The sequence below is a fragment of the Gracilinanus agilis genome, chromosome 3 (assembly GCF_016433145.1).
Source record: "Gracilinanus agilis isolate LMUSP501 chromosome 3, AgileGrace, whole genome shotgun sequence".
NCBI lineage: Eukaryota > Metazoa > Chordata > Mammalia > Didelphimorphia > Didelphidae > Gracilinanus > Gracilinanus agilis.
The window spans coordinates 570,195,938-570,218,640 of record NC_058132.1 but is presented as its reverse complement, the minus strand read 5'-3'; positions in this window follow the sequence as shown (position 1 = coordinate 570,218,640).

The following is a 22,703-nucleotide window of genomic DNA, read 5'->3' as shown; positions in this document are numbered from 1 at the left end:
TTTTACCCTCAGAGTTTTCTTGTACAAAAATAAGAGTAACGGGACAATGCTGACCAATTTGCTGAGTCCTCTTGTGAGGACTTGTGAGAATACAGGGAGAGAGGTCCCTCAACAAAGATGTAGCCTTCTGGGACTCATTCAAACAAGTTATGGGAGACAGTCAAGTTACTACACACCAATCAGAAGAATTCCTAGTGTCCTGTCAACAACAGACCAGGGGCATGTCCAGCTCAAAATGGATTGGCTCCCACGATAAAGAACCACATCATGGAATTTCAGCAAGTCTTAACAAATTACTATCTTTATAAAATAAGGGAATTGAAGGAAATGATGTCTAATGTCCATTATAACCTTTACCTTTCCACTTCTGATGCTAAATGAGATAAATAAAAGCTGTTTTTAAATTGTGAGATTCAATATAAATATAAAATATCATATGCCCAAATCTGGCTGCTGTTCTGACTTTCTATAATCTCTTTTTTTTCCATAGTTGGATATTTTAACTCACAAGATGCAAAATGCCACGAAGTGTAAAAGAAATCAAGAGACTCTTTGGGCTTGGATCTGAAATGATTCTGAGTTTTAAGACAGAGTAATAGGCAGTAACTTGTGATCAACTAAGTTAGATGTTGAGACTCACCATATTATTACAAATGAGGTGAGAATGAGGGCAGAGGGAAGAAGTCTCCTGAGAAATCATTACATTTAGATGATAGTAAGTCCTACTAGGTTTTATATTCTCTAAATACATTTATGATCTGCATAGTACATTTCATTCACTAAGGAGATCAGCATTCTGAAATGCGGTAGTTGAATTAAGGCAATTTAGAAAACGGAGATGAATAGATTTCATTATTACTTCTCTTTATGAAGTATTGCAGTCAATCATGGAAATTCTGATGAGACTTGCTTTGAATGCCTGGCCACTGCTTGTCTAGCAACTGATTATTTCTTCACTGAAACGATTCTCTAGGTGCTTAATGATAACTGACAGGATTCCTTCTTTTCCAATTCACTTTCCTTTGCATTTGTATATGGCATAGAACTAGAGCCAAAGCAATGTCTCAGAAGTCGCATTATGCCTGTCTAAAAGCAAGGAAAGGGGAAGTGATGAGTATTGTGCTAACAAGTAGAAAGATAAAGATACTAACAATGTCATATTTACTACTTATTTTGAATTTCCTCTTAAAAACAACTCACTTTTTCAATGATGCATTCTGTAATATGGTGTTCAGATAATGTGCTATGTAGGGATTTCCATGCTCTCAGATTAAATATTTAAGTTAAAGTGTTAAGTGAAACAACCTAAAAGAAGTATCAAATGTTTATGTTTGTAAAATTCCTCAGAAGATACCTGATTCTTTTTTTCAGGCTTAAGATATCCAGGTTTTGATTATATTTGCTATAAGAAATTTACCTTGTACTCTTTAAACATTTCCACTTCCTATATACCTCCCAACCCTGGTAATAATAAAAGACTCTCTAAACCTTTTAAACTGGGTTTAATTTTTGCAATCCATTTATTGAACATGCCTGCAATGAAAAATTAATTATTAAACAAGTGCCTCGGGAAGACATCAATGGCCTTGTCACCCATGCACAAGATTGATAACACGTCATGTCCCAAAGCAAGGGAGAGCCCTGATCGCACTCAAATTTAAATCTCGAAGGGTAATACTGAGCATGTCATAGCATAAGTCACATTTTAAATTTATTTTTTATTAAACGTTAGATAGAATAAATTCATTCAAGCCTCACAGACTCAGTTTTATTAAATGAACTGGCACTCTTTCAAATGTTAAAAATGGTCCCAGCTTCTCAAGGGCATTGGGCACCCTGAAGCATGAGATACCAGTAAGAACAAAAGGCAAGATAGCAGTGATGTATTCACACCCATAAGGGGTTGGGTAAGGTTTTTTAAAAATGCTGAGCACAACAAAACTAGGGTAGTGCCCACCCAAAATGAGAAAAGTAACTGAAGTCAGAGTTTTTCATGAGTGCTGGTACATGAATGCATCTAGCAGTGAATGAAAGTAGTCATGAGAATGGAATAATTGTACCGAAGGAAGTTTCTAGGATGTAGGGCACATATAATAGTAATAAAGAGGGGGCAGCTGGGTAGCTCAGTGGATTGAGAGTCAGGCCTAGAGACGGAAGGTCCTAGGTTCAAATCAGTCTCAGACACTTCCCAGCTGAGTGACCCTGGGCAAGTCACTTGACCCCCACTGCCCACCCTTTACACTCTTCCACCTAGGAGCCAATACACAGAAGTTAAGGGTTTAAAAAAATAGTAATAAAGGGGCAAGTAAGTGGCACAGTGAATAGAGTAGATGAGTCAGGAAGACTCATCTTCTTGAATACAAATATGGCAAATTCCAATTCAGACAATTACTAACTGTGTGACCCTGGGCAAGTCACTTAACTCTGTTTTTCTCCATTCCTCATCTGTAAAAGGAGCTGGAAAATGAAGTGACAAACAATTCCATTATCTTTGCCAAGAAACTTCGAAAAGGGGTCATGAAGAATTACAGAAGACTGAAAAACAATTGAACCACATAAACTATTAAACCAATGAAGACTATTAAAAATTGTAAAGTCTGCTAATTGTCCAAAACTACAAAGAAAACAATCCTTTTATATTATGCCCATCTTAGAACAGGAATAAAAGCTGGCCAAATGACTGACACAGATTATATACTATTAGCAGATGACAAAGTGAAAAGAGAACACATATCTCCTAATTTACTTGTACTGTCTCCATCATGAGAGATATCTAAGAGAAAGAAGAAACCATAGGAATATGAAGAAACATTAAGACTCCTAGCTACTTCAAATTGGTTTATGTCTTTATCCTTGAATGAATTAGAATAAAAGAACTCATGATGGTCAGAACCAAATAAATCATTTAATCTAACCTTTTCTTACTATTAATGAATTAATTCCATAGAGATGATGTGATTTACTCAAGAATAAATATCAAAGCTGAGCTGAGAATTAAGGTTTTCTGGTTCAAAGTCCAAGTCCAAGACAAATGTCTACAACATTTCAAAATAACTTTAATTGACATCAATTAGCATTTCTTTTTTTTAATATTTTTATTTAGAATATTTTTTATGAGTTTTCCCCACCCCTCTTTCTTCCCTACCTCCTAGAGCTGAGAAGCAATTCCACTGGGTTATACATATATTATTGTTCAAAAGCTCTTTCAATGTTATTCATATTTACAATAGAGTGATATTTTAACATTGAAACCCTTATCCCATCGAATCACATGATCAATCATATATTTTTCTTCAAATCATACTTTATGCAAAGAACTGTCATAAGTATTTAGAGAAACAAACACAAAATGATATATCTTAGATCTCAAGTGATTACTGTCTATGATGAGGCTTCATCATGTACAAAAAAAGTTAGTAAAGACAAAGTATTTATGAATCAATTTCAAAATAGAAAGATTGGAAATTACTAGATGCATCAGAAAACACTTTGGGTAGGAGTACCTGGACTGTCCTATAATAGAATTTAGGATTTTATAAGGCAGAAGTGGGAAGGGATTACATTTCAAATATATCTGACCATATATGCAAAGTATAGAGACAAGAAGATGGAACATCATGTATTGAATAAGAGCTAATAATTCAGCTTGATATGAGAGTGGAGGGTGAGTAGGCAAGACTTGACAAGGAATTGGCCATATAAGTAAAGTAAGAAATCAAAGTTCTGAGTATAAGTATGTAAGAGAAAAGAAATATCATTAAAGAAACAGGAAATCTAGGAGGAGATAGTTTGAGAGAAAGATGATGGAGTTGGTTTCAGGGAACTCAAGTGATGTTCACAAGATGAAAATTCATGCAAAATTTTAAAAGAGAAGTAGAAACTACAGGTAGAGGCATGGAGATTTGTAAATGGAGACGACAGTTGATTCAGTAGATGAAGTCACTAAGGAATAGTAAAGAAAAAGAAAAGATTTTATCCATGGTATTTTTGAGTTTGTAGACTTCTTTATATACCCTCCAAGAATAAAATTTTGAATCAACTAAGTAAAGTACCTAAAGGAATACCTAATTTGATAGAGTTCACTCTTGATTCATTATAAAGGGACCAATTAACTCTAAGAGGAATGGAAGTCAAATACTATTTTCACATAAGGACATTTAAAAAATCTTTTAAATCTGTCAGGCCTTTTGATGCTATGAAACTATTTCCTAGATGTAATTTTATTTTCAAAAGATTTTACTGTGTGTATTTGTATTAAGACACAAAAACTTCAATGACAATGATAATTTTTAAAATTTATTTTGCAAGCAAAGCTCCTAAAATGTTTGATAATATTACTTTTCTTCCTGTCATATACACAAAAAGAAAACAATAACAAAATAGTTTAGAAAATCAAATAACTTGCATAAGACAAAGACAAAATTCAATGCCAAAATGAGGTTAAAATTCTGGGAGCCTCTGCCTAGATCATTTGTATGGAATCTAATGAAACATGAGAAGAGTTTTATAATTATTTAGAAAATAGTAAAAAAAATTATAATGTGATTTCTCATAAGTGTAAAATGCTTCTTTTTTTTAAAACTAAGATTATGCCATAGAATTTAGGCTATAGTGCCTAACATAGATATTCAATGAAAGTGAAATGGAAGAGAAGGGAAAGTAGTGAGATGTGAAGGGAATGAAGAATGAAGATGAGAGGAGAAATGAAGGGAGAGGGAAGAACTACAGTAGAGAGGAAATGAAGAAAGGAGATTGAAAGAGGAAAACAAAAAAAGGAAAGGAAAGAATGATGAAAAAATGATTTCATTAAAGTATACTTGCAGTATTATGGAGCTGAATGGCAGATAAGGTTTGGTTTGATTCTTAATGATACCAAAACAAAGGCAGGGAAATCCCCAAATGAGAAAAGCAATGGGTTTTTCCCTGGCAAGCATGGTCTGGGAATGCTCTTGGTGCAGCATTCTAAGTACCTAGGAGAGAAAGTTCAATCCCTTTGGTTTAATTAGGACCAATGTTGTTTGGTTCAGACTGAAAGACAGAAAATGTGCAACTTCGGGGGAAAAAAAAGAAGGCTGAGGAAAATACTGAAAAAACCTACTGTAATGATTACAAGGTTCTCAATCACAAGGAAATACATATAATCTTATGTAATATTTTTCAGAATTTATCCTTAGCCACACCAAAGCTCACATAAATAAATCTCATTCTTTTTAGCTTTTGTATCTTGTTCACATGATTCCATTTTTTTCTTCTGGAATGGATCATTTTGCTCTATGAGATTTCCCATTGGAGAATGGGCCTTCATGTATTGCAGGGAAAGAGAAAGATGTAACATAAGAACCTACTACAAAGAATTTCTGTGGATAATGACTGATATTTATATGGAATTTAATCGGCACAAAGACACTTAAATTAAACAACTAATCTGATCCTTTCAATGCCACCTTGAAGTAGTTCTTACAAGTATTGTTATTGTTATAATGGAGATGATCCTCTAAAGCTAAATTATCTTGGCTAGCATATGGTAGATAGTAAGATATGGAGCCAGAATCTGAACCCTGTTTTTTAAACTTTATCTAATGTTCTTTCCACTTTCTATGTATCATTGATAGTCCTTTAATATACTACAAATAAGACAATTCTGAAAAATAAAATCTTGTTTCTCTATACTCAAGTAGATGATATCTATCACTGAAGAATTTCTTTCTACATACAGCACTCAGCTCAGTACCTAGAACAAGATAACAGTTTAATACATTTTTATTGATTGATTAATTGATTAGAAAAGGAAATAAGCTGGTATTGTATCACAGTAAGGGATATCAGATGGACAGTCCAACAATCCCACCATTAGCCTTGAAATATACATGATCTAGAATAAAGTTATAAAAATATGATATGTAGCCCACAATATTTTGAGTATAGCCTAAACCAGATTGAAATGTAATTGAGAAATATTTAACAAAATAAATTTTAAAGTGCAATAATACATAGAGAACATTATGTTATAAAACTGAGTAAGGAAAAAGTGTTATAACTCTCTTATAATTAGAGAAATGCAAATCAAAAGAACTCTGAGGTACCACCTCACACCTAAAAGATTAGCTAACATGACAGCAAAGGAAAGTAATAAATGTTGGAGGGGATGTGGCAAAACTGGGACATTAATGCATTGCTGGTGGAGTTGTGATCCAACCATTCTGGATGGCAATTTGGAACTATGCCCAAAGGGCACTAAAAACTGTCTTCACTTTGATCCAGCCTTACCACTGCTGGGATTATACCCCAAAGAGATCATAAGGGAAAAGACTTTTACAAAATATACATAGCCTCGCTCTTTGTGGTAGCAAAAAATTGGAAAATGAAGGAATGTTCTTCAATTGTGGAATGGCTGAACAAATTGTGGTATCTGTTGGTGATGGAATACTATTGTGCTCAAAGTAATAATGAACTGGAGGAATTCCATGTGAACTGAAATGACCTCCAGGAACTGATGCAGAGTTGATGAAAGGAGCAGAATCAGGAGAACATTATGCACAGAGACTGATACACTGTGGTACAATCAAATATAATGGACTTCTCTATTAGCAGCAATGCAATGATCCAGAACAATTCTGAGGGGCTTATGAGAAAGAACGCTATCCATATTCAGAGGAAGAGCTGTGGGAGTAGAAACGCAGAAGAAAATAAATTGCTTGAACACATGGGTCTATGGGGATATGATTGGGGATGTAGACTCTAAATAGCCACCCCAGTGCAACTATCAATAATACGGAAATAGATCTTGATCAATGATACATATAAAACCCAGTGTAATTGCATGTTGTCTACAGGGAGTTTGGGACTGGAGGGAGAAAGGGGAAGGGAAAGTAGATGAATCATGTAACCATGGGAAAATATTCTAAAATAATTAGATAAAAATTAAAAAAAACACTGAGTCAGTATCCTGCCATTGGAGTCCTTATGTATTGATCAATGATCCCCCTTGTTTCTATTTGAGTTGGACACACAGATCTGGAGGAAGACCTCTAGCTTGTGTTTAAACTCTAAAGAAAATCCAAGGAAGACTATGGATGAACACAGGATAGGATAAAGAGGGGATGGATTTCAATAGGTGACAAAGACAGGAAGGTATACTTTCAGTGATAACATCAGAGATACACTGAAGTATAAGTTCTTGTATTAATCAACTTTTGTATTCTAAGTAGTTAAGAAAAAAGGCCGAATTTTCCAAAAATCACCCAAAGTGCTTTTTTTTAAAAAGAAAATTCAGTGACACATTTTATATTTGCAAAATCTACATTTCTAACTTATTCCTCCTTCATATACTTCAATATAACTCCTAGAGAATTATCCTTTATAACAAAGAATTAAAGAGGGGGAAAGACAGTTTAGCAGAATTAACCAACACATGGATCAAGTAAAACATTGCACTTAGTATTTTAAACCTACAGAATCACATCTTTTGAAAGGATCTCCAAAATTTTTTCTTTATTGCTTTGCAGGAAATCTGAAGGGAGTTTGCATGGCTGGGGAGTCAGGAAGGAACATAATAAAGACTCTTGCTTCTATTTGGGAATGACATTTTTGAAAAAATAAATCTCTCTTGTAATAAAAATACAAAATTTTTAAAAAATTAAACTCCAACAAACATAAAAAGTAAATATCCTCTAATACTCAAATAGACATTATAAAAAGCAAGTAATACTTAGGAAAACCTCTATTTTCTTTTATACATATAGTAAGGAGGTAATATAACTTACAATAAATAGTATATACTCACTAAAAACAAGAAAAGCTTCCTAATAAACAATTTTAAAAGTTGTTAAAATTTCTTGTTAATTCTTATAAGGTTTGGAAGCACTGCTTTTAAGATACATTTTTATTAAATATACAAACCTGTGAGGCACCCACTCTCAAGAAACCAAAGAAATTATTTTTCTATTAATTTTTTATCCTCACGATCAAGTCATCTGAAAGGAATTTTACCATAAGTCTTGAGCCTGAAGATTAGATTTTATATTATATAATATTAAGTTTTCTATTTTCCAGTAGGCTGAGAAACAGATTTTCAAAGATGTCATTTTTTAAAACTCCTTACCTTCTCTCTTTGAATGAATACTGAGTATTGGTTCCAAGGAATAAGGGTGTAAGGGCTAAGCAATTGGAGTTGAGTAATTTGTTCAGGGTCACACATCTAGGAAATTTCTGAAGTCATATTTGAACCCAGGACCTTCCCTCTCCAGGTCTGGTATTCCATCCACTGAGTCACCTTGCTCCCTCTTCTATCATTCATTAGCTTACAATCAATTAGTTTGTGTGCATGCATGTGTGTATAGTATCATCTTTCAAGATCACAAACATCCTCAAATAGATGATTTTCATTTTTAGAACACAGAAGGAGCATAAATATTAGAGAAGCTTAACTTGAGAAAATAATCTCATTCATTCTATTTAGAAACAAGATGGGTAACCCAAAGTCAGAATTCTTAATTGTTATTAGTGAAGGAATTTATGGGACTTTTCCAATGGCACAAATGGCACAGAATAACCTATAATTCATTTATTAATTCATCTCAACTTCTAAGAATTTCTTAAATGTTCATCTTTTAATAGGTTTCTTTTTAGGTAAAAGCAGATAGGATAAAGGGCTACTTGAAGAATCCAAGTTTGTACCACCAGCACCAGTAATAGAAGCACCACCACCAGCAACATCATCACTTTCCACATTCATTCAGTTATTGAGTAATAAGAGAAAAATGGAAGGCAGGATTATTAGTTCCTTTTATGTGCTAGAAACTGTGCCAAGTGCTTTACAAATATTACTTCATTTAATCTTCACAACTAGTCTAGCCCTGTTTTATAGCTGTAGAAACTTGAGGGGTTAGAAACTGTAACTTGCTCAGGATTACACTGGTAGTAAGTAACTGAAGCTTGATCTGAATTCAGGTCTTCTTAAGTCAAGTCCCAGGACCAGAATATAATATTCTGCTATGAAAAAGGAAAAAAAAATGAAATGACCCCTTAAGAGAGGTTGTAAACCCAGTGGCAAACATAAAATTCTTAATATAAACCTCTTCCTAGAATCCAAATGAAACATGAAGCTATAAGATTTACTCACTGAAAAAACCTGATAGAATGGGATAGGAGATAGGAATGTAGATTCTTTTACATACTTAGTGATAAATACCAATAGAATATAGGAAGAAGTGATATATGTGGATATGGCCTATGTGGAAATATTTTGATTGAAATATGAATTTTTAATAAGATTTTTTAACTTCAATTTTTAGAAGGATAGAAATAGAAGAACAGTGATATGGTAAAAAAGTTTTTAAAGGAATGAAAAAGGGGCATTAAAGGCACACAAGACAACAGAAGAGAGAGAATCACAGACATATTCCATCCTGAAGTTACAGATTTAAAAAGAAAAGCAAGCTGTGTATAACAGAGATTCATAGTTTCATGTTAAATGTTTTCTATATCCTTCTATGTATATGGAATTGTTCACTTGATTTTTGATGTTTAGAAGTTCAGATTTTTAAAAAGATGTCTCAGATCTTTTTCATCAGCACTTATGTCTTAGATAACACCTTCAGATTAACAATGTGTGACATACAGAACTGAATGGCAAGAGAAGTATGGCTTGACTCTCATTTGGAAAATATAATTTTTTCAATGATTCCAAAATGGTTGCTGGCACAAAAGCTAATCTTTATATCTCTGGTGATTAATTCTTTGTGAAGAGAACGGTTAGAGAATCAGCCTTAAAATCAGGAAACCCTGGAAATCAAGTCCTGCTTCTGACATATGCTATTTATGTGAACTTCAAGAAGTCACCTAATCTCTCACTGCCCTAGGGCCTAGGCAATTCCCTGAGATTATAAACTGCTGATCTTGTTCAGTAGAGGGAATTTGTTTGTTCTGGAATATCTTTCATCAATAACAGTATATGTCTAGTCCCTGATTCTATGAGGCTATTAATCATGGGACACAAGTTAATAAATAATTACAACCGAAGATGTTCAAAAGACACTTGGGGTGCAAGCTGACTGCAAAATACTATCAACAAAGATTTGCATGCAAGAAATACTATAAAAGACCTGATTAAAAACACTTGTGTATATTTATATATATACATATATATTTTTTTTAAAGGTGGATTTTCCATGCTTCAAGTGAGAGATAACAAATGGCCACCCTCAGTGTCTCACTGGTGTCCATGAAATAATAAAAGAACCAGAATTAGACATTGAATATACCCTCTCCAAAAGGTTTATGGAAAGGTATGGGCAAGAATGATACAAGATGTAGAAGCATTGATGGGTTGCCATATGCATCAGTGTGAGGAGTTTCAACATCTATAGTATAACAGACCTATTAAAGAATGAACATAATCCAAGATCAGTGAATAGCAGGAAATGTTTTTTTTTTTAAATGCTTGCCTTCTTTCTTAGAATCTATACTAAATATCAGATCCAACCCAGAAGAAAGTTAAGGAACAGGAAATTGTGGATAAGTGACTTGCCAAACATACACAGCTAGTTCAGATCTAGGGTCAGATTTTAACACGAGACCTGGCCCTCTATCCCCAGACCAACTAACTACCCCCAAGAAAGTGGCTCCTATGAGGCACTATGGTGTGCAGACGTGGAAAAAGAAATGACCTAGAATAGTACCAACAGATAAGGGAAGAACCAGCATCAGGATACTGATGACTCTCAGCAAAATCATCTGTGCCATGATCAGTCCCTGGTCAGGACACATGGGTAAAGCACGTGCAGAAATACCTCTGACTGAAGAAGAAAATATAGGTGAAAATAAGATACGAAGGGGGCAAATGTCCCACTCACTAGGTCCACTGAGGTAATAATTAAGCATCACACAGATCCCAAAGGGGAGAAGAGAGACCCATTAATTCTTTATATTCAGATGTTAAATAGTCTGTGAAGGAGCTCCTAATCATTAGTGCGAATTAGCAAGTTTTTATCCTCTATGATTTTTATGAGTATCCCTTTAAGCAAACTACAAATGTAGAATCTCCAACTTTACATTAAAATGCTGTGCGTTTAACAAATTATGCATTTTTTTATTGAGGTTTACATTCACACTTAGATTCTTCTTCATAATGACTTGACCATAAGGGTAAGAGCTTACTGCACAAAATGAGATAGCAGTTTATTTTCCTGACAGGAAAGGACATACCATAAACTTTCCTACTGATTAAACTCTGGCTTTTATATCTATCAGGTAGAATCTAGTGGAAGGACACTGCTCCTTGCATTCATAAGCAGGCAGTCCCTTAGGAAGAAAAGTAACAACCACAATTCGATGTCAAGGCTGAGTATATTTATTTACTACAGCCTGACTTCTGGAAAATTATTTTTGCATGGGGTTAAACATTAAGGACTGAATAGCCATAACAAAACTAGAATATTTGTCTCAAAGATACTCTCCCTTAGAGAACAATAAACATTTCTGTGATCATATTTTGGTCTATCTATCAAACAGCAAGATATCTGCCAACTGACTGTATGTCAGCTGTCTAACGACTGGTTTGCTATACACTTAATTTCTCCAATTATGAAGATTATGAATGGAATGGGAAGGTGACATATTGATCAATCCATTAATTATCAGTCTGTCTCTGCTCTCTCATTTTTAGCAATCTCCCTCTGGGCCTCTCTATCGTTCCTCTGTGCTACTGAGACCTGCATTTTTTATGTCTACCACTAAAACTACATTTAGATAGAGCTATATTTAATAGAGCTGCACATCTGGTTATGAAACCACCTGCCTTTTAACCAATCTTTTTTTCCTCGGTCCCCCAAATCAAAATGATTGGTTTTAGCATCATGAAGCTTCCTAGAAATTAATAATAATATGTATGCACAAATATATGACACAATGTGAGATGTAAGGGACAAATGATATCAAAAAGAGAGAAAGCATAGAGAGAGAAGGGAAAGGAAGGAGGAAGAAATAAGGGAGGGAGAGTTGTGCAGAGAGTGAGTGGGCAGGGAATGGAGTCAGGAATATCTGGTCTAACGTCTAGCCTGAATGCATAGTTGCTTTGAAAAGCTGGGTAAGTCATTTTAACATCCCCTTGATACTGGCAACTCTCTATGACTGTAAGTTGCAAAATGTGTGCATGTCTCCTAAACCTCTCTCTGTCTCTTTCTGATCCTCTGAGTGTCTCTTCCTCCCTGCCTTCCACCCCTTCTCTCTGCCTCTCTCTATATCTCTCTCTATAGATATATGTAATGTATATATATATACATATATATTATTCATGATATATTCATATTCAAAGCAACACTTTAAAAACTTTGAATTCATAATTTTTAAGCACTAAGGAACTGATCTTACTTCCTCAAAGTTATTTTGCTGTGCTAGAATACATTTGCTTGCCTTTCACAGTATTTTCTGAATTGCTGTATAACATAAACAGTACAGTAAAAACAGTCTCATTCTATTCAACATTTGGCCGCATTTGCCTAACAGCTGTCTTATTGTTCAGGCACCTTTAAAAAATTGTCCTTTCACTATATCCTCTTTTAGGTGCTTCGTTAACTGGGAGATGCCTGGAAATATTATAAAATAAAGCACAATTTTTTAAATGTAGAATGTTTTTTGAAGTCAAACAATCACTTGAACTCAGTTATTAATATACCTCATTCTATGAAAAAAAAAGTATTCCGGAGAAGATGTAGGTGAACAGTTATGTCTAATGCATGTAAAATGACTTTGATGAAATGTTTTCTTATTAATGTATATCACAGTTTCAAAACCATTTTCTTCTTCATTTCTATTTAAATCAACAATTACTCTTAAAACGTGGTTGCTTTGCCAAAGCCTCAATGTTAATTAGTTCATGATAGCCACATAATAAGGTAGCATTTTATATAATGCTTAAGGATTCCAAAGCACATTGTATCATTTGATCTTCACAATAGTCCTGTAAGGATACTTCATGTATCATTTTTGCCATTTTGCTGATGATGAAATTAAGATTCAGATAGGTCACAGGATCCTAGATCTAGAATAGAAAGGATCTTTAGAAGATCTAGTCCAACTCTTTCATCTCACAGATGTAGAAACTGAGGTTCATGGAGGTTAAGTGACTGACCCCAAATCATGCAGGTGGTCATGGCAGGAGCAAGGCTTTTGACATTGAAAAGAAACATTGAGATCCACAAATTTAGAGATCTACCACAAATATTCATATGGGCTATTTGGACTTGAGCTAAGTAGTCTTCTGAGCATTTATTGGTCTGATTAGTCATAGTTTGACACATTGTACTTAAACTCCAGCATAGTGATTTCATTTTAGTCCTCTTTGAGTATGAATATATAACAACCAACTGTATGTATTCAAACTAGGCACTTTGAAGAAAAGCAACAAACACATAAACATGTTATATATCTGAATGCAAAAGAAACAAAAAATTGAAAATTACAATGTTCAACCCATTCTGGGTATACTTGGAAAACAGAAAGGTCACCATTATCATTTGGATAAATTATATTTTGGATAATTATAATATCCAAATATTATATAAATTTGGATAAAATAAAATAAAATTTGGATCTAGAGGTGGAAAGGAATTAAGAGGCCAACTAGTCAAAAGCCTTTAAATTTTCAGAGACAAAATTGAGATTCAGAGAGAATAAGTGACTTATTCATAATCATTCAGTCACTATGTGCAAATGACAGGATGTGCATGAACCTTGTCTCCTATCATTCCAAGTTAAATACTCTCTCCACATTACCATACAATATAATTATTATTGTTGTTAATATAGGATTTCACTCTGGAGAAAAGCAAGAATGACATAAGTAAAGATGAGGAAAACAAAATAATAGCATCTATTATATTCCCAATTACTTTTTTTTTCTTTTTTTCCCAAGGCTTTGTCTTAATGCAGAGAATGAGAGCAATATTTTTTCCTACAACACAGACTACATAGGCCATGTTTTCACAGTTCTACTCAACCAGCATACTACTGATTACTTTTTTCAACCCCTATTAAAGGTGCACATTTTAATCTGGTTTCAATGTTACTTTATATATACATCCAGAACATACTATGAAATATGTGATATTTAAATAAAAATGAATAGAAAACTCAAATTTGTTGGAAATTTTCATTACTTCATATGTTGCTAAATAGGACCTCACAATTGTATTAATTCATTCATGACTGACTGTTTAAGGATTCCATTATCTATGTATTATAATTATAAAAACCTAAATAATATTTTATCAGAACTATTTCATCATTTCAATCCATTATTAGAGAATAACACTGGGAAGAAGATCGGTTATTAAAAAATGTACTCTCAAAAACATAATATCTATCTTGAGTTCTGATGTGCTACTAATCTCTTAGGAAGGCAGATGGATGGATTCTGTTCCCCAGTGCAAAGGAGATCTAAGAAACCTGACTGAGAATCTGATAAATCTCCTATATGTTCCCATCAGTTTTGATGAAGGTTTTTTGGGAAAAGGAGAAGAATAAAATACTTGTGAAAAATGCCTCCATTCTCTATACTGGTGTTATAAGCATATTGATTTATTTCTTGGACGGGAGTGGACCATACAGTAAAAAAATAAAATGAAATATTAAAAAATATGTTGATGAATATCTTGGAATTATTTTTCATTTGAAAATGTATGTTTGCCCCCTAAAGATTAACTATTAAAACATTTATCAAATTTTACTCTTACAATACATTCATTCATCACAATAATATCAATAATGTACAATGATCAACTGTGAATGACTTGACTATTATCAGCAATGCAAAGGTCCAGGACAACCCTAAGGGACTCATGACAAAAAAGATTATCCCACTGCTATAAAATGAACCAGAGTCTGAATGTAAATTAAAATTTAACATTCTTCTCTTTATTTTCTCCATTAAATTTTTTCTCTTGCAACTGATATGTCTTCTTTCACAAATGATGAATATGTGTAACAACACATGGGAAATCTATATAATATTATCCACTATCGTGAGGGGGAAGGTAGAAGAGAGGGAAGGAATGAAAATGGATCTCAAAATGTTAGAAAATGATTATAAAAACTGTTTTGACATGTAATCTGGAAAAATACATATTAAAATTTAAAATATGTCAACTCATTATTGGACATTCTATACGACATGAATTTATACCTTACCCAATGTCATACAAGACATTTTTGGAGTAGGCATGGGTACATACCTTAACACTAAGATGTTCACATAGTAGAATTATGAGCTATGTGTACAGACTAGTAGAAACACTGATTCCTGTGAAATGATTACATATATTTGAATTCACACTACTTGAAATTATAATATGTCCACTGTGGTAATTAGTTCCAGCCCAATGGAAACACACAGTATACATTCAAATAAAACAGCCAATTCAAAAGATTCATTTGTTGCTATTCAGTCATTTCACTCTTGTCTGACTCTTCCTAACCCCATTTGGAGTTTTCTTAGCAAAGATAATGGAGTGGTTGGCCATGTCCTTCTCCAGCTCATTTTACAGATGAAGAACTGAGGCAAAAAAGATTTGCCCAAGGTCACACAGCTGAATAGTGCCTGAGGCCAGATTTGAACTTAGTTGGATGAGTCTTCCTGATTTCAGGTCCAACAATCACTCTGGAAGAACCTAAAGTCAAGTCTTCAGACACCAATCCTACCATTCTCACTCTACCACATCACCAATGCCAGATAATGAAGTGAGTGACATCAGTGCATCAAAGAAAGCAAAGAACTACTGATCTGTATGTATGTGTGTGTGTGTGTGTGCGTATATATGTATATACATATACATATATATATAATTCTATATCTAAAGTAATTAGACTTTTATTATGTTGTGATATTCCACAAAAAATAAAGGTTTTCACATTTAATTTGGTTTATAAGAAATGGTCTCTACGTCTACTATTATTAGTCATTCTTTTTTTCTCTTCTATTAGCATTCTTTTTCTTCTGATATTTCAGCCAGTTATTTGGGACCATAGTAGTGCTGGCAAGAGTAAAGAACGTCTGGCTGTGGCAGATGAGACTTTGAAAGTTTCCCTGTTTGTGAATGCAGCTGTATAGTAGATTATGGCTCCCAAAGTGTCACCAATAACCTTATGTACCAAAAGATAAAAAATTCCTGGGATCATTGCCATTCCAAGGACTATAGTTCCCTTGCCTGTAGCCTAGGCCTCTTTCCCAACATGTGGATTACATAGTTTACATAAAGGGAAAGCCAATTCTTAGCATTTCCAAGCATTAAGACTGAAATATAACTGACACATATAGACGCTTAGTGAACAAATTGCATACAATGAACATTACAGGGCTGCTGGGAAGGTAACACAGAGAAGGCCTGCAGTGAGGTTTACCTCATCATTCACATTAGTTTTCATTGTGAAATGGATAATATATCCATCATGAATGTACATTCTTTGTATATAGCAAAAAAGTTCAAACAAACAAAAGAAGTTTATTGTGCTTTCCTTTCCCTTCAGTCAGAATAATTGCCAATCAGTAGTGAATGTGGTGGCATATATTTTGCCTATTGTTTGGACAAGGAGAAAAAGACAAAACAACAATAAAATGGAATTTAATAATGAAAAGCATATAACAAATGCATATGTTTCTGTTTACATGCCCCATTATAGTTAATTGCTAGTGCCAGTTCCACATTACTTGAAGGTAAAAAGCATAATAATGGAACAATGGAATTTCTTTTAAGTACCAGCTACCTATGGGGAAAGGACTGCATCACATTTCTAAGAAAACAACAGGAACAAGGAGTTATCAGTCAGCATGCCAGCTTTTATGTAGCTGATCTATATTTGGGGCGGGGACCACATTTACTTAAAATCATTTTCCGTTATATTAGGCTTCAGAAAAATCACCTGCCATATAAATATACCTCTCTTCCATGAGCTCTCATTTTGTGTCTTCAATTTTCCACTCTGAAATCCTCAAACCTTCTTGGATCCCCAAACCCAATATATGTAGTACAAGTATACTATATAAAACCAAATAAACCAGTACTGCTTTATAACTTCCTCCTTATTTGGCAATGGCCCTATCAAACACTTTTGTTTCTGTTCCTTGGCCAATACCTTAGCTGAGACTTTTTTTTATATCATAATGGATCTACTTGCCTCTTCCTAATTTTATCCAACTTGAATTCTGCTGGCAGACTTGTCTTTAAACATAAATTTCATTATTATTCTCCCATTTCATTGTCCAGGAGCTCAATTCTTATCACTTGGAATTAAAACTTTCCCACCTGATTCTGAAGGTCCTCAATAATCTGGTACCCTAGTTGTCTCTTCAGACAAGTCTAACTGTGTTCCACAAATATACCTGCCTCTAATGGCATTCCCAGTTCTCTGGAAAGCTCTTTTTTCTCTCTCCCACTCAACACAGGGTATATCAGCAGTGCACAGCTGCCTGACTTTCCAGTTCAACCTCAGTTACTTGTTGGGAGATAGTGAGGCTGCTGCCACTTGGGGAAGAGAATGACCCTCATTTAATGACACAGGCAGTGAAAGTGAATGTCAAAACAAAAACATGCAAAGATTGGAGGTTCCACAGGTCTCAGCAAAATACACAGGAAAAACAATCTGTCAAAGTCTGAGAGAAAGAAAGCGGGCTTTGTTAAAGAGAAGAGGAATTTGAAGGAAAGCCAGACCAGGCACATAGCTGAAATAAGTCCACATCCAGCAGTGACTACCATTGTAGTACCTATCGATGTTAGCAAAGTGGCACAGTGGATCAAGAATTAGGGCTGGGTACTGGAAAATTTGAGTTCAAATCCAGTTTGGGATATTTACAGGTTATGTGATCCTGGATCAGTAACATAGAATCTGTCTATCTCAGTTTCCTCAACTGTAAAATGTACTTCCATACACACTCGATGTGTGTGTGTGAGGGGGTGCTTTTAATCCTGCCTAAATGAATAAGGTTCTTTCCACATAACCTTAGGATTCAGTTCTAGATCTCAGGAGCAGTGTCATATCTCTGTGATTCCTGAGAAGGTGATATTGATATGGAATCTAGAGAACCCAAACTTGTGGCCTGGTGGAATCTGATGAACTCCAAGTTTTAGGACTAGCTTGTAAGTTGGAGACCCCAAAGCTTATACTTTTTCCCTGTTCCCATGAGAATCCACCCTATAGGGAATCTCAGGCTAGCAGTTTCAGACTGAATAATGGACCCTAAGGTAAATGCTAAATATCCTTTTGTAGGTAGTCTTCCCTATTGTATCAGACCCTTTCCCAAGAGGACCCACACCAGGGCTGGGACCATCCTTTTAGTATCCATTGTAAGTAGCCCCTTTCCTCTTACACCCTACCCTCTCGCTATGGTTCCTTTCCCAAGCCTGTCAGTATAATTTGAACACTCCCATTTCCTTATAACTATAGTAATGTCAATCATCTTTCCCTGCCCCTGGATCTTCCCAAATGGTATATAGGTTCCCCAAATTATTTTGTTCCTTGGAGTTTTCATCTAGCACGGTGGCACTCCCAGGGGCCAGGGACCAGAGCACCCAGAATTCAATCCTTAAACTCTTGTAGGCTTGTAGCACACAGCTCTGTGTAGGGGTCTACTCAGCCCTGTGACCCCTGTCCTTAATTAAAGAGTTTTAATAGTCTGTGTTTTTTTCAGAGTCAACAGTGGGAAGGATCTTAAATCAAGATTCTGTTCATTCAGGTTCCCAAAAGGAGAGTGAGAAGTGGCTCCAATCAGTCAATGAATATTTATTGTGTTCACTATGTGTTAGGCACTGTGCTAAGCATTAGGAAAATTTGTTGTTTGTAGGGATTAATCTGGTCATTAAATTGGTTTCAGGAGTTTGGGCAAATAACCTAACTTATCTTGTTTTGTGTTTTTGTTTTTAATCTAGACTAGATGAGGCAATGCATATTCTAGTTTTGATATTCTATGAGTATTTCAAAATCAGGCTGGCTTATCTCCTATTGGATAATATAGCTGAGGGACTTTCTATCTCTTCCTTTCAATATAGTGTCTGGTAAAGGAGCAACTACCCTCTAATCCTACAAGTTCATTATGTTTAAGCTCAATTCTTTATTCTCATGGTTGATCTTTACTTGATTATTCTAACTCATACTGATTCAGTTTTTTTCCTAGATCCTTTGAATTCTAATTTACACCACACATGGCTTATCATTTAAATAAATACCATCCTGAATAATCCTTCAGGTTTTCCCCCCTCTATTTTCTCTCTCATCTGGCACTTGACAACAGGTTAACATGGTTTATATTCTTCTAAATCTTCCACTGTGATAGCAGGTCAGAAGATATAGGAAATGTGCTGCAAATATTTCTTGACTAATGGAAGAGAAATGGAAGATGTTAGTAGTAAAAATAACTTTGCTTAAGTCAATATGTACTTTACAAAGGTGCAGTTGTCCCTTTTATCACTTCACTTGTTTCCTCTAAAATGGTAAATAACAAAAGTTATTCATATACAAATTGCCATTTCTTTCAATTATAGTTGGCGGGGGGGGGGGGGGGGTTCATCTCATGGAACATGTGTTGGATTTCCAGATCATTTTTAACAATATGTGCAGCTATCAAGGATATGTGCAGATCAGTACTGAAGGAATTATATTTTAATATGACACAGCATTTCCAGTGCAGTAGGCTAGAAGAGCCTACCACTTAAATAAGTTTTAAGGAAAAATAACTCTTTCTACAGTTCTTCAAGCTTATTCTTGAAGATGTGAACTATTCTTGGACTTCCTTGGTTGGAAAAGGAGTGGTGGTGGGGAGACTCTTCCCTTGAGGTATTAATGATCACTGCTGTATCTGATGTCCAGAATAGTTTGAGTCTGGCTGTCTTTCTATTTGTGTTTCCTTCTCTAAGTATTAGTAGTTATGAAGGAATAACATTCCAGGAGTGACTACTTCAGAAGTTTTGGAGTTCTTTGTTCTCTCAGCTGGTGGTAGTTTTACTACAAGAGCTGTTCCCAGATGCCCTTTCAATGTTTCTCTAAAGATGACCACTAACAAGAAGATGAACCCAAGTACCAATCTGGCATGCCAAAAGACATGGAAAAAGAGGAAGGTGTTAGTGCAGAAGGTGAAATACCTGTTAACATGGAATCTAGAAGCCCCCAAAAGTGTAGCCTAGAAAGATTTGATGAACCCCTGTTTAGTTAACTCAAAGGTGAAAGTATAGGGTTTGACCTTGTGAATGTAGGTTCTTCCCTGAGGGAAAGTCCAACTTCACTATCTCAAACTAACAATTGGCCTTCTTGGAGTTTAGGTAGGCTAATCCCTTCAGATGTTAAGTATCTCTTTTGTTCTAATGGTTTCTCCCCTTAAGCCATGGGCCTTTATCTTTACCAGGTCCTTTCCCTTTTGTGTCCATTGTAAGGCATCTGTCCTTCACTGTTATTCCTTTTAGGAACTCTTCATTTTCCTTCCTTACCATTGTAAAGCCAATCAACTATCTCTCCAGTCCTTAGTCCCCAAGTTTCCTTAGAAAAGTAATTAAGCTTCCCAACTTCAAGAGCACCTTGGAGTTTTCTTCTAGCACTGTGCCACTCCTAGGGGTGAGGGTCCACAGCATTCAGAGTTCTATCCTCAGATGTATAGTGTGCAGCTCTGAGTAGAGGCCTACTCAGGCTTGCTACCCCTTTCCTTAATTAAAGAGTGGTTTTTCTGACTATTTAATAGTTCTGTGTTTTTTTCCAAGTCAACATACCCATTCGATAATTAATAGCAATTTATCTAGAATGCTCTTTGAATTTATTATTCTGAAAATTAATGTTATGAAATATCAGAACTACCATTTGGCAAACCTTCTGATTGATAGAATGAAATGATTTATCAGAACAATAGTGATAAATATTTTTGATGTGATTCCTAACAGAATTGCTATTTTCTATTTTAAATACATTGTGAATAATTAAATTCGAAGTTTAGCAAATTAACTCTACTTAGTGTCATTTTCTTATCCATGGAATTCATTAAATCAGCTCCTGAGAAATACTTATAAAATATCCTCATCTTAAATAGCTCACAATCCAGTAATATGTCATTGTACATAAGCATTTGGTTGAAGAAAAGATCAATTTCATATCAGTCATGTAATATTCAGAGTAGAGCGACCAAAAAAGTGTGATGACATGACTAAAAACTATGGTATGAGAGCAATATTGAAGGAACTCCAGGTATTTAGGCTAAATAGGAGATAGGATAAAAATATTTCTCTCTGAATATTTGAGAGGTCAGCATGTGAGAGAAAGATTAGCCTTCTTTTCTTTGAACCATAAGGCAGAACTAGAGGCAAGATGTAGAAGCTTTGAAGAATCATATTTCAGTTTGATAGGAGGAAAACTTCCTATTAATTAGGGCTGCTCAAAGATTAAATGGACTGGTAAGTAGGAGTTCCCTTTCCCTAGAGTTCTTCAAGAATTCAGACAACCACTTACACAGGATATTTTAAAAGTGATGCCTGATTCCATACAAACTTTCCTGGATGACTTAAAACATCTTTCTAAATCTAAGATTCCATGATTCCATGGATCTATCATTTCCATTTTATGACTTTGAAAATAGAAATTGATATTCCTATGTATACCACTTTCTTTATAAAGTACTCAAAATCTTTTTTCAGACATTATCCTATTTTTCCTTTGAGGTAATGCTGAGGTATCATTATAACTCTGATATGAGATAAGAAAATGAAAGCCAAAGGATAAATAAAATGATATATATGTATCCAAGTCAGGATAAATAACCAGACTTTCTGAATTTTATTAGAAATTATTCTTTATTTTACAAATCAGGATATAATATCTTCAATCATTAAATGAAATTATAGAATTACAAAGGAAAACAAAGTGAAATGGAGTTAAGAAATTATTGTGAAAAATTCAAAGACCTCATTATAAGTACCACTGAATTTGTAGAATCTCTTCATTTTACTTTGGAGAGTGTGAATTAGTATTTTGATGCTTTGAAGACCTGTGATTTGGGAGGCATGGGCACTTTTTTGATTAACACTGGTCCTAATACGGCCATACTTCCACAAGCTGCATTTAGAATTGACTGGAATGAAGCATTTTTCAAGCAACTGACAATCAAATGATGGTCTCACCGCCCTTAGCTCATCTGGCCCTCAGACAACAGACATACCACCCATCACAAGGCCCATCCTTGAAAAATTTCCAACTTGCAAGGACCTATAAAAACTTGACTTCTGTTGGCATAATTGTTGTTTTTTAAGCATACAGAAGTACATCAATAACAGGACAACAAAAGAAGACTTTAACAGAGTAATATAAAAAAGTCTTAAACTTGGTGAAAATAGAGCTGTATTTAATTTTTAGAAATGAGAATGCTACCAAAATTGTTTGGTTTTGTTTTTGGTTAGCATTGCAGCTTACATGTAGTATAAGAGTACACAACCTAAATAAAATGTTTTCATTTTAATTAACTGAAGTTAATTTGATTTTGTAAAGAAAACCTATGTTATTGGTAAGAGAAAATTTACTTTCTTAAGTGATATCTGTCCTTTAAATCATAACAGTATCATTCATTAAAATACTGTTTTTTATTCAATAACAGGATTGACATAAAGAATTACTAGATACCCAAAAAAGGTAGTGGTTTGTTCTTTTCTTGGTACACATAAGCCTTTCTCTAATATTTTCATGGG